Source organism: Macaca fascicularis, chromosome X (assembly GCF_037993035.2).
Source record: "Macaca fascicularis isolate 582-1 chromosome X, T2T-MFA8v1.1".
NCBI lineage: Eukaryota > Metazoa > Chordata > Mammalia > Primates > Cercopithecidae > Macaca > Macaca fascicularis.
In genome coordinates, this window is record NC_088395.1 from 106,967,669 (window position 1) to 106,982,229 (window position 14,561).

Below are 14,561 nucleotides of genomic sequence, written 5' to 3' on the forward strand. Positions count from 1 at the left end.
TACAGCCCTTATGTCCCTGCCAATCTCAGTTTCAACCATAGATATTTTTATCTTATTTCATTCTCTCTTATCACCTCATTCTAATTTTTCTGAACCTTTCCCCATTAGCCAAGATTTTGATTTTGATCCTCAGTATAGATGGCTGTCATTTCTCTATTGACCTTTTGGAATTCTATGCTTGTCTCTCCCTTTCAGTGTTGCTGTAAGGGATAAACGATATATTGTAACATGAGTTCCATATCACAATGATTTCAGGGACTTTTTAAGACTTTAAGCATTCCATATTGATGACAGTGAAAGCTTAAGATACCAAAGGGGCCCCAGGTAACGCTGCAAGAAGAACATTGGATTCTGTGCCTGCATTTCTGGTATGAATATTTTAATTTCTAAAGGATCCTAGATGACTAATATTTGGCTTATGGAAGAAGTACCTCTTTGCTAAATCAAATAAAACAATGTCCAGCTTTGCAGATCTCACTTATTTAATAGACAGCCAATTCCTCATCTAGAGATTCTGTCCCCTAGGATCATGTAAGTCATTTGTGCTAGGTAATTTTTATTTTAAATAAATGAGAGAAATGAGGCACTATAAGGTGCTATAGACAGGTAAACAAAAGCACAGGATGAACACATGGGTCCAACATGCTTAGAACACTTATCTCATAATGCTCTTGTTCTGGGTGTAAAAAATATGAAAGAGGAAATGAGATGGGGGACTACAGCAGGAAGGCATGCTGCTCCTCCATCTTCATCATGCAAATATAATAGTTTGAATGTTGAGTGGACCCATTTGATAACTTATTTGGAGCTAAACAGCATGTCAACTTAGAAGACTTTTCCTTCTCCCAAGAGTACAAAGCTCATTCCTTGACTCATCATCCCCCAGAAAGGAAGCAAAGCACACATCTAACCCCCTCAGGCAATCAAAACAAATTCACACCAAAGGAGGAGGCAGACAGGCAGTCTGGCAGACAGGGCTACAGCGTGGGAATGGGTACTTTCAGACAGTCGAAACATAACGGTGGTAGAAACATCTGCCGCCTACTTCAGTACCACCGGAATCTGGAGAGTATTATAAATTATACCAACTACAGAACCAACTTTTCCTGGCATTTTAATTACCAAAACATTACAGATTAATTATCCAAACTTTACTTAAATGGCAAGTCAGTCATTTTCCTTCATGAGGGAAAAGGCCATACGAACAGGAGCCTTAAAGTGAATTGTGTTTCTTTGAAAATTGTATTTTAAACCGAAGATCTAGAGCAGATAGTTTTATGGGTCTCTAATTAGCGTCACAAAGGAAACACCAAAAGGTTAATAAGAGATGGTTAGTTGGAATGGTGGTTTCCTGGTGCCAGCTCCAGCCGCTCAGTCTGTTTGCAGACTCATTAGCTGCAGATTGATTATCAGCTGAATTCAGCAAGTGCTCACTTGCTGTTTTAGCAGAAGGCTAGTGTGATTTGATACACCTACCCTCCAGCTAACCAGGGTCCAACAATAAGGTAATACTTTCTACAGTCAAGAAAAGAAGGTTTTCTTTGACTTCAACTTCAGTTGACATCAATTATAAATCTGAAAGTGTTTGATGAAGCTGATGGAGGCATAATGAAACCTTCTAAATTGACAGTTGGCACAAACAAAGGTCTGGCTCTAAGTCGTTAAAATCCACTTGTGCATAGACACTGTATTTCCGAATTCTCATTTTGTCACTAAGCAAAACCATCCACTGAAGAAAACTCAAACTTAATAGAGTACTCACAGATAGTCACTAAACTTCTAAAATGTACAAACAGTGTGATGAGCATTGAGTCAAGCAAAAGAATTTGAACTTTAGGCTTCACTCTGGACTGTGCTATAGATTTGTGTTCTGACATTAATAGAGTGTTTAAAATTTTGGTGCATTTGTTTTTCTTCTAAAAAAATGGAACAGATATTTATACACAGCATGTCTCCGGAATGCAATGGCTACTTGAATTAAAAGAACTAAAATTTGACTGGGCGTGGTGGCTCACGCCTGTAATTCTAGCACTTGGGGAGGTCGAGGTGGGCAGATCACGAGGTCAGGAGCTCGAGATCAGCCTGGCCAACACAGTAAAACTCTGTCCCTACTAAAAATACAAAAAAAAATTAGCCGGGCATGGTGGCGGGCACCTGTAGTCCCAGCTACTTGGGAGGCTGAGGGAGGAGAATCTCTTGAACCCAGGAGGCGGAGGCTGCAGTGAGCTGAGATCACACCACTGCACTCCAGCCTGGGCAACACAGGGAGACGCTGTCTAAAACAAACAAACAAAAAAAGAACTAAAATTTCTGGCTAGTGATGGTAATAATAAGAGTTCCACAAATTTAAAACAGTTCACGTTTGCATATGAATGATGGTTCAGAGTCAACATTTGACTTGCTTTGGTTTATCAACAGTGTGCAACCTGACTCTTACAAGCTGGAAGCATTTTTTTTTTCAATAAGCTGATTTTTAAATTAAATTAAAGTCAAAACAATTCTTTTGCTTCACCTCCCAGATTAGAGCAACTGACAGCCTCATTAATGATTAAAAACAGCAGGTGGTGATGCCTTGGAACAGTTTGACCAGCCTAAATATCTTGAAACATACATCATTCCTCTTTTCCTTCTTTTCCATGTATTAATAGAACTAAATATTCTATTGTTCACACAGGTTGGAAACTCTACAGAGGCCGAAAGAGGAGGAAAGAAAGCAAGTTGTCAAACATTTATTATTATGCAAGAAAAGGAGAGAATATATGAGCTTAGAGATGGAAAGGCAACCACAGAAATTGGAAAATATATCTCTGGCATTGGACTTGGACTTGCAAACTCATGACTTGGAAGCTGCCTTGCTGCAATGAACTAACAGTACCAAGTTTCTCCAAATTATTAGAGTACTGTGTGTCTACAGATTTCCACTTAAAAAGGAAGCAACATTATAAGTTATATTTTTATTCAAAGCAGATTACATTTGCAGTCCTGCATTACTTAAGAGTCTAGGGACTAGACCATAAAATTTAGAAAGACCCTAAGGCTTAGCTTACTGGGGACAGAGGAAGATGAACTTGCTTTTAGAGTTCTAAAATTCTAGAGCTCTTTAGCCAGATTGAATATTTTCCTGTTAAACTAAGGCAGTAACCTAAAGAGTCTTATTTGCCATTGAAATTAATATTACTAAGGTTAAAAAGAACTAAACTAATGATAAAACAGGGTTGTCTGTTATTTCAAATTTAATAGTTTGAATTTTTGTTGTCTAAACTGTCGTGAAGGATAATGAAGTACAACTATTGTTTCTGATGACTAGAGACCCTCAAAAGAAAAAATTATTTGTCATGAGGCCACCTCAATGTAACAAAACTTTGAGTAACTTCAGGCACAAAGAGTTCATTTTCTGATCAATTCTTTTGGCCCCTTCCAGATTCACTGCCTTTCAAATCACCTCTTCTACACACCATCCTACACACACTTCCAACCACACATTAGATCTCTGAATGGCACATCTTTAAGTGAAGTCCAGTGTTTACTACAAAACCTAAAATCCTACAGCACCCTTCTGACATAGACACCTGCACACACACACTTACAGTCCCAAAGGATTTGTTCCAAAACAACTCTGGAGACTGATATTTCATGATAATCTCTTTAGCGCAAACTATGAGAACTGCTTTATATTCTCTCTACATGGCAGAATGATTGGTTTACAGGGTTCCATTTTGTCCAGTTGCAAAAGAGTCTGTTTTGTCTATCCACTGTGAGCTTTACAAGTCCATCTAAGACCTAAGCCTAGATTATGTGAGATCTTTGAAAATATCCCCAGAAGAAGAACCTGTGTGTGATCCCCTAAAAAGCAACTTTTCTGATGTTCCTAAAAAGGGAAGCTCAAACCTTTTCTAATTTGGTGCTTGATGATTGATATGGTTTAGCTCTGTGACCCCACCCAAATCTCATCTCGAACTGTAATCCCCATGTGTTGAGGAAGGGACCTGTAATCCCCACCTGTTAAGGGAGGGAGGTGATTGGATCATGGGGACAGTTTCCCCTGTGCTGTTCTGATGATGGTGAGTGAGTTCTCACAGGAGCTGATGGTTTTAAAGTACAGCACTTCCTCATTCCCGCATTCACTCTCTCTCCTGTCACTTTATGAAGAAGGTACCTGCTTCCCCTTCTGCCATGACTGTAAGTTTCCTGAGGCCTCCCCAGCCATGCAGAATAGTGAGTCAATTAAACCTATTTCCTTTATAAATTACCCAGTTTCAGTCATTTCTTTATAGCAGTGTGAGAATGGAGTAACACAACGATTTTTCTAGGCTGGAGTTTTACTGGGGATGAGCCTTACAGAAAGAGAAATGAAAAAAGACTTTCTTGTCAAAAAGCCACATTTCCAAAGTGGATGTATCAATTAAGCTTTCCTTGATGCAAAGTATACAGGGCACTGAGCCATCTGATACAAACAAGAGACCAAAAATACCTTGGGCAAGTCCTGACCCTGGATGACAAAAAGCATCTATCATAAAAGAGGAAAGCCATCTCACAACTGTTTTGTCCACACAATAAATAGATGACACATAATTTTGGTATTGTTGAAATTGCTTTTAAAACTATGGGGCCAGGGCATCAGAGAAATGCAAATCAAAACCACAATGAGATAGCATCTCACACCAGTTAGAATGGCTATCATTAAAAAGTCAGGAAACAACAGGTGCTGAAGAGGATGTGGAGAAATAGGAACACTTTTACACTGTTGATGGGACTGTAAACTAGTTCAACCATTGTGGAAGACAGTGTGGCGATTCCTCAAGGATCTAGAACTAGAAATACCATTTGATCCAGCCATCCCATTACTGGGTATATACCCAAAGGATTATAAATCATGCTGCTATAAAGACACATGCACACGTATGTTTACTACAGCACTATTCACAATAGCAAAGACTTGGAACCAACCCAAATGTCCATCAATGATAGACTGGATTAAGAAAATGTGGCACATATACACCATGGAATACTATGCAGCCATTAAAAGGGATGAGTTCGTGTCCTTTGTAGGGACATGGATGAAGCTGGAAACCATCATTCTCAGCAAACTATCGGAAGGACAGAAAACCAAACACCACATGTTCTCACTCATAGGTGGGAATTGAACAATGAGAACACTCGGACACAGGAAGGGGAACATCACACACCAGGGCCTGTTGTGGGGTGGGGGTAGGAGGGAGGGATAGCAGTAAGAGATATAACTAATGTAAATGACGAGTTAATGGGTGCAGCACACCAACATGGCACATGTGTACATATGTAACAAACCTGCATGTTGTGCACATGTACCCTAGAACTTAAAGTATTAAAAAAAAAAAAAAAAAAACCTATGGGGCCAGGGGTGGTGGCTCACATCTGTAATCCCAGAACTTTGAGAGGCCGAGGCAGGCAGATCACCTGAGGTCAGGAGTTCGAGACCAGCCTGGCCAATGTGATGAAACCCCGTCTCTACTAAAAGTACAAAAATTAGCTGGGCATGGTGGCACAGGCCTGTAATCCCAGCTACTCGGGAGGCTGAGGCAGGAGAATAGCTTGAACCTGGGAGGCAGAGGTTGCAGTGAGCCAAGATCATGCCATTGTACTCCAGTCTGGAGCAAAACTCTGTCTCAAAGGAAAAAAAAAAATCTTGATTCCAGTCCCTTAAACTGGCTATGAATGGACTTAATTCCCCACATTTATTTCATAACAAAAGGATTAAAAGGAAAATAAACAGAAAAAAATACAAATATTCAAAATCCATGTTTAGACTTATGATTTCCCATCCTGATGGAGTTTATGGCTCTTAACCATCTTATGACAGGACAGAAATAATGTTAGGCTGGGAGCGATGGCTCATGCCTGTAATCTTAGCACTTTGGGAGGCCGAAGCAGGAGGACTACTTGAGCCAAGGGGCTCAAGATCAGCCTGGGAAACATGGCAAAATCCTGTTTCTACCAAAATAAATTAGCCAAGCATGCACCTATGGTCCCAGCTACTCGGAAGGTTGAGGTGGGAGGATCGCCTGAGCCCAGGAGGTCGAGGCTGCAGTGAGCTGTGATCGCACCACTGCAGTCCAGCCTGGGTGACAGAGTGAGATCGATCTCAAAAAAAAGAAAAGAAAAAAGAAAAGAAAAAAAAAGAAAAGAAGAAGAGAGGGAGGGGAAGGGAAGGGAAAGGAAAAAAGAGAGAGAGAGAGGAAGGAAGGAAGGGAGGGAGGGAGGGAAGCGGGGCGGGGGGGGAGGGGAGAGAGAGAGAGAGAGAGAGAGAGAGAAAGTCCGTCCCACAAAACAACTTGATTTGTCTCTCATCTATAACCCTATTGGCAGTGTCCCTACTTTTCATGGCCTACAGAAGTTGATTTTTTATGAAGCAACTGGAAAACATTCACCTAGCAAATCACCCAAATAGAGCATAATTTTATCTAGCATACAGTGTTGGGGCCTGGCTTCCACTATTCCTCCAAACAGATCCCATTACACCAAAGGGTCCTTTTAAATGCATTTTGGTTTCCAGCTCAAAAAATCTTAATTATTTTCTTCACCGATCCTATGTAGTCTATTCCATACTGGACCATTTTTGTTATTGGGCCATAAACTACTGGAGAATGAAATTCTTAATTGTTCATTGGGCTCCCTTTACATATCCTACATCCTCTAATGTTTTCAAAATGCTTAGAAATGTTGAAATTCTTAATGTCAACTAATCAAGAACAGCTTTGGCATTTATTTTTTGATGAGTAATGAATTCCTTACCACAGGCAGTTTTCTGTTGTTTTTGTTTTCATTTTGTTTGTTTGTTTGCTTGTTTTGAGACAGAGTCTTGCTGTGTTGCCCAGGCTGGAGTGCAGTAGTACAATCTCGCTCACTGCAACCTCTGTCTCATGGGTTGAAGTGATTCTTGTGCTTCAGCCTCCCAAGTAGCTGGACTTACAGGCACGTGCCACCATGCCCAGCTAGTTTTTGTATTTTTAGCAGAGACAGGGTTTCACCATGTTGGCAAGGCTGGTCTTGAACTCCTGGCCTCAAATGATCCACCTGTCCCAGCATCCCAAAGTGCTGGGATTACAGGCATGAGCCACCATGCCCAGCCCACCACAGGTAATTATTAGTAATAATAAATATTAAAATAACTTTGAATATCAGACAACTAAAAGTTCCAAGTAGATCGGGAAAACACACATGCACGCACACACACTATGTAGAGAGAGAGAAAGAAAAAAAGCATAAATATATATATAGAAAGAAACAATGTATTGCATATTTCAAAATAGCTAAAAAAGAGGATCTTAAAAGCTATTACCACAAAGAAATGATAAATGTTTGAGGCTAGATACACTGTTTTGAAATTCATGTGGTTATTTCTTCCCCAGTTTTGCTCATATAGAGACTTTTAAAAATGTCTTCATCCTCTTGCAAATATATCTAGTGAAATGTTTAGTTACTTGAACCCAGGAATGTGGGTCTAGTGTACACTTCCAGGGCATGATTCCTATAAACCCCAATCTCATATCAGGATTGCATATTTAAGTAAGAATAATGGGATATCCACATCATCAAAAGTGGTTATGCAAAGAAGCAAGGAGGAGCCAGCTCCCAGCCCCCAGCCCCCAGTACTCAGCTCAGAGATAACCTGGATAGGAAGAAATTCAAGCCCCGTGATACCCGTAATCATGCAACAAACCCATGAGCCTCTGGCATCTCTCACCACTCTACTTGTCAATCACTCTTTTTAGAGACTCTCTGCGGGAACCGCATAACATATATATAACCAATGTGTGTGTGTGTGTGTGTGTGTGTGTGTGTGTAGTGTGCGTGTGTGCATGTGTTTTCCTGAGATATATATGTGTGTGTGTGTGTGTGTGTGTGTGTGTGTGTGTGTGTGTCGGGAAACACAATATGCTGTGACACAATATGTTAAATAGATATGCTATAACACAATAGCACAATGCCAAAAGAATACTAGAAAAGAAATTCTGACAACAGGGAGGTTTCCATTAGTGAAGAACAACTTTTTATTCTAGTGATTATTTTTCCAATAAAATGTAAATGTTGCTTTAGAAAAAAATCCAATTATGTGGTACAGCAGATAACTGGTTTTGAAAAAAAAGAAAAAGTTCTACCTGTCACCTCTCTTCCTACCTGCCCAAAAACTGCTGAGACTGAGAGAAAAGATAAAGTTTCTGGGCATCAGAAAAAAAGGGGTACTAGGCATTGAGTGCCACTGACTGCCTCTAAACCAGCAAGGTAAGTAGACATGTCAGACATGTCAGAGATTAAACTTAGCATCCTACAATGACATTAACCAAAGGTGAGTAGGAAATTCAACCTCACAACAGGTGGATTAAAAATATGTCTACCAATGTGATATGGTCCAAATTAGAACATCAAAGGAGAAATATTTCATGATATTCCCATTGAAAAGAACATCTTGATTATAACAGTCTTTTCGTATTGCTTCTCTTGCTTTACTGGTACAATATTCACAAGATTTTTAATGACCCCAAAATCTATTCTTATAATTTTTTAAAATAGAATTATTCATTTCATCATTGAGCTGGCCTTGCTCACCTCAGTAAATCCCAGATTACCAAAAGCAAAAAGATGACAACTTTTATAGTCAATAACAGCAGTAGTTGAAACATTCAATTGCCAGAGCCAGGCATATAGTGGGCATTCAAAAATATAACTGAGTAATGAGTGAAATATATCTGTCTGTTCATGGTTTATTCCTGCCTAGTATACCAGAGGCAGGATGAAAGCAGCTGGAAGTCACATATATAGAAACACTGTGTACACATTCCTGGGTTCAAGTAATTAAATTTCACTAGGTATATTTGCAAGAGGATGAAGACATTTTTAAAAGTCTCTATATGAGCAAAACTGGGAAAGAAATAACCACATGAATTGCAAAACAGTGTATCTAGCCTCAAAGATGCTAATTCAGGTCCAGGGGGATCTAATCAACCGCTTTGTTCAAGTAAAGATAAAACTTTTTGACAGCAAATGCTATTCTGATAAAATGGAATTTTCAATTACTCTATGAACATCTGGCCCATGCTACCCTATCTGGAGCCCAGCAGCACACTGCTTTGCAATGACACGAAATAGTCTCCATTGAGAACTCCCTATTTTGCCAAGAGACTAATTGAAATGAGTGTTTCAAAATTCAGTGAGGTAAGAGGTGAGTCGGGGGATAGATAAGAAGATAAAAGAAGGGATGTTCAGTCATGGAATCATAATTTCTTTAAATGGCTAGAGGAAACAAAATTACACATTGTTGGTAGAGTGTTGAAAGTGTAAACATCTTAATACACCTGTGGTTGACACTAGAATAAGCATAGTAGGCAGCCTACATTACATTTTCATGGCAAATTTGTAACAGCAGTTGCATTAGGCACAGATCAAGTTCTTCAAATCCATGTTATACACAGCGAGCATGTTAAATGCTCTTCAGGTGATGAAACTAGTAAATAAACAAGTCTACTAAAACTATACTTCCAGAAATAAAGCAATCATTATATTGCACTTGGATGCATGTGATATGAAAAGCAGATAAATCTTACAAAAAAATTCTGTAAGTTGCTTCCATTTGGTATCAGTCAGCATGGAGGGAAACCAATTCAGTGTTGTAGTGAACTCCAAATAGGGTGCATATTAGAGCAATTAGAGTCATCTTTTCATCTGGTGAATTTATAATCAATAATTAAAATCATAAGGAAAGAGGGAATGAGTGTAATCTGAAACAAAATAGCTGAGCTTAGCACTAGTGTACACTTCTAGGGCATGATCCCTATAAACCCCAATCTCATATCAGGATTACAATTTAAGTAAGAATAATGGGATATCCACATCATCAAAAATTGTTATGCAAATAAGCAAGGAGGAGCCAGCCCCCAGCCCCCACTACTCAGCTCAGAGATAACCTCGATAGGAAGAAATTCAAGCCCCGTAATACCCATAATCATGCAACAAACCCATGAGCCTCTGGCATCTCTCACCACTCTACTTGTCAATCACTCTTTTTAGAGAGTCTCTGCAGGAACCGCATGAAGGCAAAATTCTTATCCCCACCAGAGGGTGGTAATTTTACCAGGTAACTCAGACTCCTTCAAGCCAAATAATTCCCTCAAGGACAGAAGGCATCAGTTAAAAAATTTGAGTGTTGACTCCCAAGCTCAGCACCAAAGTGCCTCAAGAACCAAATCAAGTGGTAAAATCTGCCAATGACAACACTTACTTGGTCTCAAGCCACTCAGAGCTATTAAGAGACAGCATTCCAAAAAATGCCATTCTACAATACACCAGTAGAAAGCACAGGATAAAGAATTCTCTATCATCTTCTTTTCGGGGAAGCCATAACAACAAGAGCTGAATAATAAGGACAAACTGAAACGTATTAATTCATGGGCACTGGATAACAAATGAATTTGTAATTCAGTCAGCTGGCAACCAGGAAATTCAACTTAGCCAGTTCATCAACCAACTGACCTCGTCTTAGGCATGTCAAGAGAAACACCAAGATTGACAGTAATGCAGAAAGCAGAAATTCCTGTCATTCTCTCTCATTTCCACCCTCACTAAGCTCACGAATGTGTCTGGTTGGACAATCAAAACACAATCCTTCTGGTGTCTATACATAGTAGGGAGACTATAGCTTATAACAATGTAGTGTATATTTCAAGATAGCTAAAAAAGAGGATCTTAAAAGCTATTACTGCAAAGAAATGATAAATGTTTGAGGTTGCTGGATATACTAACCACCCTCATTTAATTATTATATTATTATATAACATATACATGTATTGAAGCATCACACTGTACCCCACAAATATGTAAAATTATGATGTGTCAATTATAAACAAAATAATAAGTAAATTTAGACATTTTTAAAAATTGAAAAAGAAACACATAATGCAAACTTCCTAGTGACTAAAATACCTGACTTTTGCCATTTGAGTTCAAAAGTCTTCTAAGCCAGGCGCGGTGGCTCACGCCTGTAATCCTAGCACTTTGGGAGGCCAAGGCAGGTGGATCACTTGAGGCCAGAAGGTCGAGACCAGCCTGCTCAACACGGTGACACCCCGTCTCCACTAAAAATACAAAAATTAGGCAGGAGTGGTAGTACACATCTGTAGTCCCAGCTACTCGGGAAGCTGAGGCAGGAGAATCACTTGAACCCAGGAGGCAGAAGTTGCAGTGAGTAGAGACTGCACAAGTACACTCCAGCCTGGGTAACAGAGTGAGACTCTGTCTTAAAAAAAAAAAAAAAAAAAGTCTTCTAGATAGTCTCCTTCCTTTGTTGAATATAATATTCTCCTTCCTTCATTAAATATAGTGATTCTGGGTTCCCACCTCTAGGAATATTCTCAGAGAAGGGTTATTGAAAATTAAGGAATTCGGGCCCTTACTCAGAGTCACAAAGCACCCTTGTCATTCACACCGATCATACTTCTGCTACAATAAAATCTTAAGGACAAATCCCATAGAAACTTTTGGCAGTGTGGAAAAGCACAGGGCCCAGGTGTCTCTTAAAAAGAGGAGCAAATATAGTTTATACCTTTACCCCAAACACAGGCAACACAGTATCAGCTCCTTGAACAACCCATTCCTGCTCAAAGGAAAAATTAACCGATGCACAAAATTATCTTTATTTTGAAAATTCTGAGATTCCCCTTCAATCATGTGTCCACATATGTGCAAGGAAAGATGCAGTACTAATATCCAAATTAGAAAAGTCACAGAGAGAGCTACAGACATGAAATACAAGGTGAGCCAAACTCCCCAAAACAAAGGTGTAAGGCACACTCTTCTTGGATACATTTGGCCCAACTTTGGAGTGGTTCTGGCAGGACTACAAGAAATATCAGGATCAGAGTTAGCCTGACAAATTCACTATATTCTTTACTCTGCTCCAGTGACACCTACACAAACCTCAAGAATAGTTGCTCTGGAACTCCAAGAATTTCAGAACACTTGGGTTTAAGATTCCTATCACAGTGTCAATGAACCAAGGGGATTGGGGACTAGTTTTTTTCTCCTCAAGAAATTCTTGAGATTTTCAGTACAGGTCTCAGTCCAGTGCAGATTCTATTTTCCCATCTCACCTTTCTAAATTGGTAATCCTTTGAAGCAACAATACCATGTTACCCTGGGACAAATCTAACTAAAATGGTTATAAGATGAGGCATGCATGGTGGATCACCCAGTGACTGCCTTTCAACCACTGTACCTTAAGATAAAATGTGATATACTTATTATGCAAATGCAGACTTGAGATAGTAAAATGCTATGAAATATTAATTGTTGGAATTGTTCCTCTTTTTTGAGGTTGCAGTCATCAGTCCAAGTGAACTGGTGATGGAGTATGTGTGGCAAGCCTGAAGTTGATTTGGGACACACAAGTATGATCACAGAAAGCTTCAGAAGTAGTAGGATATCACAAGGGAGAGACTGAGGTGTAAATAAGGCCCAAATTCTTTTTGTACCTAAACTTAGGCAATCACACAAGTTGAAAAGAACTCACTCAAGGGTTGCTTCAAGTGGTTTAACCACTGCTGGAATAATAGAAAAAATGAAGATACACACATGCAAATCAAATAGTAAGAAACAAAACGTGAAAGTGTTACCAAAATGACCCAGCAAAAAGTGTGTGTGTGTGTGTATGCATTTGTGTGTGTGTAAAAATCATCATCTTATATGTAGGAGAATCTTGGAGTATTGCCACACATCTCCTTTAGAATATTCTCATTATTGATTATGCCAAGGACACAGATGTAAAGTGAGGTATACAAGGCAAATTGGGTTATGTGGTCACTCTACCTATATGGCGACTGGTGGTCTCTACTTTCAACCCAAATGACTAAACTGAAATAAAATTTAGGTATGCATTCACAAAAAAGAATACTCTTATTATCCAATCTACATAGCATATATATATATATATATATATATGCATACACACACACACATATATAAATACATATATATGTAATACATCCAATTTGTAAGAAACACTCTCTCAGAAAAAACTAGCTGCAGTTCCCTCATACTGTTTTCCTAGAGAAATGTGACAAAAAATTAAAACAGATGTTGTTCTAACCACGCATAAAGTGAAAATCAATTATGACTATTTCCTTTCCTGGAGTCATTTCATTTTAGAGAGCATCTAACTAAAACCCTTTCTTGATATAAATGAAAAAGCACTTCTTTGAAACACACAACTAGTATATGATATATATCAGTTTGCATCCTGTGACATACTGCTAATCCTCTAAGTATTAAATTGCCTCTGTTTCAGTTATATAAGTGTTTAATTTTTTTCATCTTGAGTCATAGTGAGGTTTCCCAGAAAGTGTATTATCTCTGCAGATGTCACCACTCACCAATTAGGGAAGGCAGCAGTGCACAATTCATAGTGACCTCTCTATATAATAGACTTTGACACTTGGGTCTGCTGGGGATGGGATGGATTAGACAATTTAATAGAATCTACAGTGACTAATTTTTTTTCCATGAAAAACATTTTGTTTTGTAGATAGTGCATTTTTTTCCTTTGATTTCCAAAACCAAAACAAAAGCATTTAATGATGTTTACAGTGAAATGAAACAGCTGAAGACCAGCACATAATCACCATATTTTGTTTTCTCATCTTTAAGTCTTTTAGCAGTAGGGCTTCCAGCTGAGCTTGAGTCTAGCTTTTTCTCAAGACATAGCCAAACATTCTGAAGCTTCACTGAGCCTAACCACCAAGTTGAATTCATATTTCTTAATTGAAAAAGACAGGCTGTTTGCATAGCATGTTTGCATCAGTAAAATATTGAAAATGACATTTGTGCCCAAGTCCATCTAAACATTCTGCCTTAGCTGAACTCTGCTAATGTTTTTATACCCTGGTTTCTGCCTAGCAAAGTTTTAAATAGTGCCTCTTGATAAAGCATGTGTGGCTGAGTTCTGAGTTCACAGAAATAGACTCTTTTTCATACATGAGGATGCTACTCCTGACATGTGCTTTGAGGTACCTTTCACATTAATGGAATATTTTACATTGACTCAGCCATGTTCTCTTACCCTGGTCTCCCCTATGACTAATGGCATGGTTTTGTGTGGAAGCTAGAGGGAAGGATTTGGCATAGCAGCCCCATAGACAAAATGGGAAGTTTAGTACTTTCTATCCTCAGTAAATAGTACACAATCTGCAGTCAGAGAACAGAGTCTCACTCTGGGTAAAGCTAACCAGTCTGATAGGGAAATAAAACCCACCCCTTTGGTCTCATTAGTGCTGCGTTCTATGCAATTCAATTGATCAGCTGAATTCATGTACTAAAGCAAAAAGAGGCATTTATTCCTGGAGAGAAGGCATCTGTTCATCTCCTATGAGCTCAGTGTAGTTTTATTGAAGAAAATGTATGCAATATGTACATGTAGTAAGCTTCTGAAGTGCCTGAACATTATACAGACCTAGAGGATCCACTTAGGGAGGGCAAAGAAGAATTTGGCTAGGTGTCAAGACATCTCAAAAACCTGTAGATGCTGCTGAGGTGTG

General features: G+C 39.0%; 1 protein-coding gene across 4 annotated transcripts in view; it reads right to left on the bottom strand.

The window, feature by feature from the left end:
• PCDH19 (protocadherin 19) overlaps positions 1 to 14,561 on the bottom strand; it is a 113,623-nt gene that overhangs the window by 31,232 nt on the left and 67,830 nt on the right. The window lies entirely within an intron of this gene.